General features: G+C 26.1%; 1 pseudogene across 1 annotated transcript; it reads left to right on the forward strand.

The window, feature by feature from the left end:
- The first annotated feature begins 5 nt into the window (after window positions 1-5).
- Window positions 6-6,982, forward strand: LOC114119348 (TAR DNA-binding protein 43-like; annotated as a pseudogene). Its single transcript, XR_007606759.1, has 6 exons — window positions 6-57; window positions 889-1,061; window positions 2,277-2,414; window positions 2,479-5,215; window positions 5,543-5,614; window positions 6,616-6,982. The product of XR_007606759.1 is annotated as a TAR DNA-binding protein 43-like (transcript).
- Window positions 6,983-8,755: the final 1,773 nt, after the last annotated feature.

Consider the following 8,755-nt stretch of genomic DNA (forward strand, 5'->3'; position numbering starts at 1 on the left):
TTCATGTGCCTGACAATGAATGGGGAAAGACACCTTACTACTGTGTTTTTCCTAAAGGTAATTTCATGGTATTACAACATTTTTTAATTTTTATTATTTGCTTAAATACCTTGTCGACCTCTTTATTAATAATCTACTTAACTAAACTTATACTAAGATTCAGTAATTCAGTGTATTGCTTTAATTTAATTATTCTATGTAACCATCTATAACGACAATGGCCATTCCAATAGAAGCAAATTCATCATATTATTTTTGACTATCTTAGGAATGCTTCTACTAATAAAAATATTTTGTTGAGCTGTAGACATTTTCATTGACATATTTATCATTAATTAAATATTTGTGTATTATTTCAGAATATGAAAACTAACTACCTAACTAATAATTATAATAATAAAATATTATAACTATATAAATTATCATTTAATTTAAAATTAAAATCTAATGTAGTTGGTAGGTGTTTGTATAGTATTATGTTTAAATAATGTTTTTACTTTGGTTTAATTTATTACTAATTAAAAAAATTCTGTTTAGGTGTATTATTAAAAAAAATGTTAATAATTTTATAATCATTGATATCATTGGCCAACTCTAAATAATGGAATATTTATATATTTAGGATTAGAAAATTTTTGATTAATACAAATTAAAATTTTTTTTTAAATCTGATTAATTTTTTTGTATTAGAATTATCTGTTTTAAGTATTTCCTATTTATTAAGCAAATATACCATAATTGGTTTAGAATAATACATTTATTTAATATCAATAGTTTTTTTTATTTATTTAAAATTGTGCCAAAATATGTGATATTTAATTTCATAAACTATATTATTGTATATCAGTATACCTTTTTAAAATGTATATTTTATATTAATGATTTTAGTGGAAAATAAAAGAAAGATTGATGATAGTGTAGAAAATCCAACAGCTAAAACTAAGAGATTAGAGACAAAACTGAAATGTTCAGATTTAGTTGTCTTAAATATACCATACACTTATGATGAACAAAAGTTGAAAGAATACTTTGGTCAATTTGGAGAACTTCTTATGTTACAGGTAATGAATAAATGTTCTATAAAATGCATAAACATGTCTCTCTTCTTAAAGAGGGTAGAGAATTATTTTATTTAAAATTTTTGAAATTATACAATTATCAAATAGTACAGAGAAGATAAAATACATTTATCAATAGTGTTTATAGATTTGGATAAGGTGAATGATAAAATTGAAAGACAAGTAGTAATAAAACAGATAATAAGGATTTTGGAGAAAGTTATGAAGACGTTAATGAGGCAATGCATGCAATGAATACGGGGAAAATGTAATGTTTGAGAATAATCTGTTAATTTTATTTATTATGTAATTTTTCTTGATTCTCTCTATTTTTAATTAACTATACTGTTTATACTGAACTCATATTTTTAATCCCCACTACAATGCATAACGCTTATATATCTTATACTTATAAGGTCAGTCAGCATGACACAAATACAGTGGCTTCCTACCTCTTCTATTCTACCTCTCTTTTAAAAAATATCGTACCCCCTCCTACAAATTGAAAAAATTGAATACCTTAATGTATAATTAAATAAACACAAATTTTATTTTATAATGACAGCTTGCATCTCCCCATCAACATGTGCATTCCCCCCTTCCAGGTTGGGAAACATTACTTTGACATTTATAGATTATCAATTAGAATGTTGGGTAGTAATAAAGTAGATTAAAGGGTTAGAATAGGCAGTGTTATGAAGATGAAAATGCTAAGATAAATATGTGGAGTAATTAAAAAGATAAAATAATAAATTAATTTGAATAGAGTAACCAAAGTAGAGATTGATAAATCGAACTAAAATAAACTTGAAAATAATTGATGTGAGTAAAGAAGAAGTAAGATACTTGGCTGTAAGACTAAAGTGAATGAAAGTGGTGGCTGACCCCATAAAGTTGGTATACTCTATTCAGGATAACCTTGCCCATTTTTGCGCATGCAACTAAGCCGCCGGCAGTCTACCAACCCCCCCGTCGAGTGTCAGGAGCACTGTGATTGGTCATTAGCTGTTGTCAGCGTTCCGTGGCAACAAACATGCTCGTACCAAAAGAGTTTTCGTCGGTCAAGTGGGCAAGGTTATTCTGTATAGAGATAGTGATGGACATAGGAGAAATAGAAGATACAATTATTGAATAGTGTTAATATAATAGTAATATACATACATATAACATACAATATAACATACATTGACCTATTATAGTTATTATTATTATTAATAGATAAAGAGAGATAAAAATGGGCAATCTCGAGGATATGGATTTTTAAGGTATACAAATTTAGAATCACAAGTAAGAGTTCTTTCTCAGCGTCATAAGATTGATGGTCGTAATTGTGAAGTTAAGGTTCCAAAGTCTAAGGTAAGATATATTTAATAGATAGAATGACTTAGTATACTTATGTAAGTATTTATATATAATTTAGGAAGGTAATGGTTCAGAGCTTTCCGGAAAAGTTTTTGTGGGTCGTGTGACAGAAGATTTAACAGCTGACGATATTCGTGAGTATTTCAGCAAATTTGGAGAAGTCATCAATGTTTTTGTGCCCAAAAATCCATTCCGCGGATTTGCATTTGTAACTTTCCTCGATCCTGAAGTAGCTGCTAGTTTATGCGGTGAAGATCATATTGTTAAAGACGTTTCAGTGCGCGTATCTGAAGCTGCCCCAAAACCACAAGTTCCCAAAAATCGTCATCAAACTCCCCCACCTAGTGAACCCTGGGAGCGTTCTAATAATCGCCATAATGACAATTATCGAAATTGGTATCACTCACAACATGATAATAGGGGGAGTGTAGATATGCCTAATCTACAGTCATTGGGAATTAATGGTCAAGACAGCTATAACCCAATGTTGCCCCTGAGCCCGCTATTGTTGCTGCTGCATTAACACAAGCTGCTGGATGGAGTCTGGCTAATGGTCGTATGATGCCACCACCACCACCTCCTAATGGAAACAATCAATGGTCTCAACACGGTCTCAACTCTCAACGAAATAACTATAATAACAGGAAACGTTCTAATAATGATTACAATTCATCAGGCAATCGCTAAAAAAATATAATGGTAATATTATAAATAAAAATCAATAACAATTTACTGTCCTAAAACTTTACCAGTTCTTCTAACTTTTTGGATATGTACATAGTACATACATGATTACAAGTATAAAAAATAAACTGGCTAATATTCTGTAGTTAAAATGTTTATTCTGGTTATTCCACATTATTGTTGGAATAATGATTATTTTTATTTAAATACAACTTGTTTTGATGCTGAATGTGGCAAACAAATAAAAAACCTTATTTACTGAACAAATTAATTTGTTAATTAAAATTTAAAAAGTAGTAATACATGTTAATAAACTGTTTGTATACATATTAGTATATTCTTTATAATATATACATTTAGTTATTGTTACTGCTATACAATTGTGCATTTAAGGGTTATCTTAATATTAATAGAATACATATTTAAATTATTATGCTTTGGTGGAACGAATGAATTTACAAATGGTATGAATGTAATTTGTATGACATTATTTGATTGGAAATTATACTATCTCATTAAAAACATGTAAAAATTGTGTTTTACTTTGTGGCTTGAACATATGCTAATACAATATTATGTATTGAAAAAAATTGGTTATACTTTCAAAATTAGTTTTATTATGTGTGTATGTCTACTGTATATACTTAAGACTGGATTTTTTTTGTTACGTAATGAAGTTATGGATGGTATTATGGCTTTCAATATCCACAATACAGATAATTTTTTCTACCTTGTATAATTATTAATTGTACTATCAGCTAGTTTTTTTTTTTTTTTAAATAGTAAACGTATTATGTACTTCTACGTTTTCTAATAGTTAAAAAATATTTATTATTTTCTTATATCTAAATTTGCTTCTAGTTTTTCAATAAAATTATGATATATTGTATTTTATTATACAGTCGTAAAAATATTTTAACTTGACCTATTTGAAAATTAAATCGAGTTTAAAATATAATTGTCATATTTATATATTTATTTGTCTTTCTCAATAGTTGACTTAATCAATATTTTCTATAATAACATGTATGCATAAAATATAATCAACCTTCTAAATATTAATTTTGGTTGTTTATTTGGTCAATTAGTTATATTTCTTGTTTAACTTATATTTGATTAAAACTTAAACAAATTAATAAATATTAAGGTTTTATCTTTGAATGATACTACATTATAACATTTATTCTAATAAAATTCAATACGCAAATGAAAATCAATAATATGAGTTTTAAATCTAAGTATTGTATTTCATTATGTTTTTAATATACCTTAATTATAGTAATTATTGTTAATTAATTTTGCTAAATAATATTAATAATTATTAATTTAAAAAAAAAAGACGTTTATTGAATATGAATATATTATAAAAAGCATGATTGCCATAATCCTCCTTGTATTTAATTATTTTTAGTCTGACTGAATGAACGATGATTTAATTGTATTTGTTATCATCTTTGACTTGTAAAGACTATTTTGTCTGCTGTCAATGAATAAGTTGTTTCATTTTAATCTTTATTAAATGTATGCAAAATCATCTGGTTGTATGGAGTGCTCGGTTTAAACTTTAAACATCGAGTTAAATATGTCTTTTACAATGTCAAAATGGAGTATTGTGATATTTGTTGCTGAAAATATAAAATTGAAAAAAATTCGGTCTTTAATATTGTCGAATAGCTGTCAATCTGTGTTGATGAATGTCTTCAACAAACGGAACATCTTCAATGTTTTGTAAGTATGTATGTTTTCATGTGTGTTAACTCAGATTCTCGATTATGTATAATTTTTATTTTGTTTATTTTACCAGCATGTATGTTTTATTTTTATCTTGTTTATAAAATTGAGTATATTAAAAATATTAATCATCTTACATATAAATTATAGTTTGTTCTGTTTGGTTTACAAATAGGTATTTTTTAATTTATCCAATAGAAAACCATTGTTTAAACATTATTATTTAAAATTGTATAAATTATGTTTTGTTTACTAGTTAGTGTTAACATTATTAATTTATTTCAGATTCATGTGAAAAATTAACTAATTTTATCTGACAACCAAGTCTTATTGATCAAATTCAGGTTCAATCAGAACTTGAATCTTGAAGAATCCAGCAAGTAAATATTTTTTACTTAGCCTTATACTTTGGAGCAGGAGTGGCAAAACTATTTTTGGTCACAATCTACTAAAAATATACTTCACCTTTGAGGATCGACTTCTATAGAAAATATTTTTTATCATTGAATAACTATAATTATTAAGAAACATATAGGGCATGTGGCCCTAATAATAAATTCTAGCATGATTAACTTTGATATTGTCCGCGATCAACTATTTAGCCGCCCCTGCTTTAGAGTTTAGCCATTTAGGATAAATTTACTGTTATCCTATGTATTAGTTAAAATTTAAATAAGTAGGAGGTACTTACATGTTTTTTTTTTTAGGAACTACCTTCCCTTGAATTGAAAGAATGGTTACTGTTACTACAAATCTATGTTATTAACATTTTCTGAAAGGTCGGTATTATTTTTTTTATTTGGTTATTTATTTTGTAAAGACTGAATTCTCTTATAATGTATTGATGTGTCTAGATTTACTAATATACTATAATGATTAAAATTGTTAAATAAACATATTTAGTAAAAAAAAAATCAATTAATCCTTCACTTAAAAATGCTTTTTCTTATCATCATTAGTAAGATGAATAACACAATGTTAACATACAATTAAACAATTGTTACTTATATTATATATAATTAATTAGATTTATAATTTTGGTGAAAACAATCAATATTTTAATTTTAAGCTTTAACCATAAGTATTAGAGATCTAGCTAATATTTTTAAAATTTTAAATAAAGAAGTAACTTGGTTATAGGCCCATTTAATTAAATAAAAAATACAGTACTGTTTTAATCTTGTTTGAACATTTTAACATGACATTTTTATAATTTTTGTATATTACTAATTACTTTCTGCTAAAATATAGTCAGTAACATTATTCCATTCAATTTAAAGTAAAATACTAAAATGACATTCCCTCTTTAAAATATATTATTTGAGAATTTGAAATTATTAATTTATTAATTTTTATTTTATTTTATTTTCTGCTCTACTTAGGTTAGATTTCTTTTTAATTTATAAACATTCGTATGTGCATTTATATATTTAGGTATAATTATTTTTGACCAACTGCCTAAATGATATTAGTGATAAAAATATTTGATACGTTTACAATGTATTATTATTTTTGTTGTTTCCCCATTGTCAACTCTCATTACAATAAGCTCGAAAAAATAGTATAAATGTTCTAAGTACAGACAATAATTAAAAACAATAAAACATGGCCTGTTAACATCATAGTATATGGTGCTAGTATACTGGTATACATGTTATTTCACACAAATAAAATATTTATTAATAATTTGAAAGTTTGTCTTAAAAATAAAAATGTATTTTTTTCACTTTAAAAATTAAAAAGTATAAGAAGTATATAATGTTTTAAACTTGTTTTACAGGTATTTATTTTTCATAGAGTAATAACAATACATTGTCCTTTGTGATGGACAAATTCAAGGTACTAGCAAGTTGGTATATTTATATGGATTATCGACAAAAGCGACTGGATGATATAGAAACAATGCATACCTAAAATTAAAAATTAAATGTTTAAAAAGAAATTGAACTGTATATTAATTTTTTTTTCAATATTGTTAGTGACTGAGAGATTACAAGTATATAATATCGAATATTTTTTTGACTGGTTTATAATTTGAATTTTTTTCTCTATTATTTTATCTAGAAGATTCTATTGTGAAACTAAATATTACTGTACGTTAAGGTATTTCATAAATAGATATTTTATAATATAATATATTTCTATCATTTTTAAAGTTATTTATTTTACTAGTATTTTATTAATACACAAGGTAGGTAGGTAGGTTGAATTATTTTTTGTCGAAAACATTGTGTATTTAATACAAAACTGTAGGTAGGTATGTTAAAAATTTAAAATATTTATAGTATATACCTACCTAACCTAGTTAGTACCTACTCCCAAACAAATTAATTATATATTGGAATTAATTTACGAAATAATCAAAACCGTTATTTTTCATTTAAATATATTTATGTACTTTTTTAGATAGTAGTAATACCTAATTAATTTGTTAATAATTATGAAAAAAAAACCTTGAATCCTTAAACCTTTAACTTAAATTGCATTCATCCCGCTTCCCGCGCAGAGCATAATTTAACTTTTAGGTAATTTACGTGCACGAATTAAGATATCTTAATTCGTGGTTACATGTGTATAAGACAGATTTCGCATGCGAGTGAGACGTTCTCTTACATGAGTAATAACAAAATTAGGTTGACAATATTTTCGAGTATATTATCATTATTTTTGAAAATCCTAAAATTTTCCATCATTTCATATCGATAAATTAATAATTACCATTACTTAACAGTATAATATATTTATTCTTAAAATTTACTTATTCAATAAGTAAGTTTTACTGTCACAGATTGTAAAAAGCGTTGCTATCTGGTACAAAGATTAACATTACCACTTAAAAATTTGACACAACGATGCATCTCTATTTTTTCGTACGCACCACTGAATTAATTAAGTAATATTACACAATGTTCTGGATACTCTTTTCAGCTAAGTTGACCCACTCGTCAGACGAAAACTGGTCGGGGTTGTACATATCTCGGAGCACCAGTGTCCGACTTTGCGATACCACCCGTTGAATATTATACTACATAGGTACATCGAGAGGTGTATAAATTCTATGTAAATTTGATGATATTAAAAAATGAAAAATAATGTGTATGTATATTATAGAATGGCACCTACTAGATATTATCAAAAACTAATAAACAAAAGATCAAAATAAGACATTATATATAGGTATAATATAAAGCATTATAATTTATCAAAGTATTAAACTTCTATGGAACGCGTACCACTTAGAGAATCCGCAACAAATAATAGAGATTAAATTACTTTGGCACAAAATTCTTTATTAAATTATATCTGTTAAATTTATGAAAATGCCTACTCTGAAAGGGAAAAGACTGTCCCTGAAAAGCGCTATTTTAAGACTGCCTATTGGCTATTATGTGTGTGTGTGTCCTCGCTATACGATCTGGTCGTCCGGTTTAAAGGGTTTATTCAGCAAATTCCTTAGATCAGTCGTACGTAGGAGTTGCACACGCATATCAGTTTACAATCAATAATTTTTTTTAACACTTATAATTTAACATTAACATAAATATTATATAAATATAAGTGGTTCTTAATATAAATGAATATAAGAGAGAAGCTAAAAACATTTGTATTATCGTAGGCAATTTCAAAATTAGTCGAGGACATGAAAACTGGTGTGTGAATTTTGTTATACTGCTACCTTCGCCCTAAATACAGTCTACAGACCACGTTACTAAATCTGCGGTGTCCTTCGCGTGTAGGTACAGCATAAAATATGTGTATTGTACACGTTATTAACGAATTAAAGTTCCATTTTTGATTTTTCAGATTTCACGTTATAAACTTTTGCAATTGCTATATTCCTATACGTTTTGTGTGGGGTTGAAAATATGTTTTTTTAATTTACGTGTCTATAGTTTTTAAAGGTTTGAAAACACATTAGA

The sequence above is a fragment of the Aphis gossypii genome, unplaced genomic scaffold (assembly GCF_020184175.1).
Source record: "Aphis gossypii isolate Hap1 unplaced genomic scaffold, ASM2018417v2 Contig00690, whole genome shotgun sequence".
Lineage (NCBI taxonomy): Eukaryota > Metazoa > Arthropoda > Insecta > Hemiptera > Aphididae > Aphis > Aphis gossypii.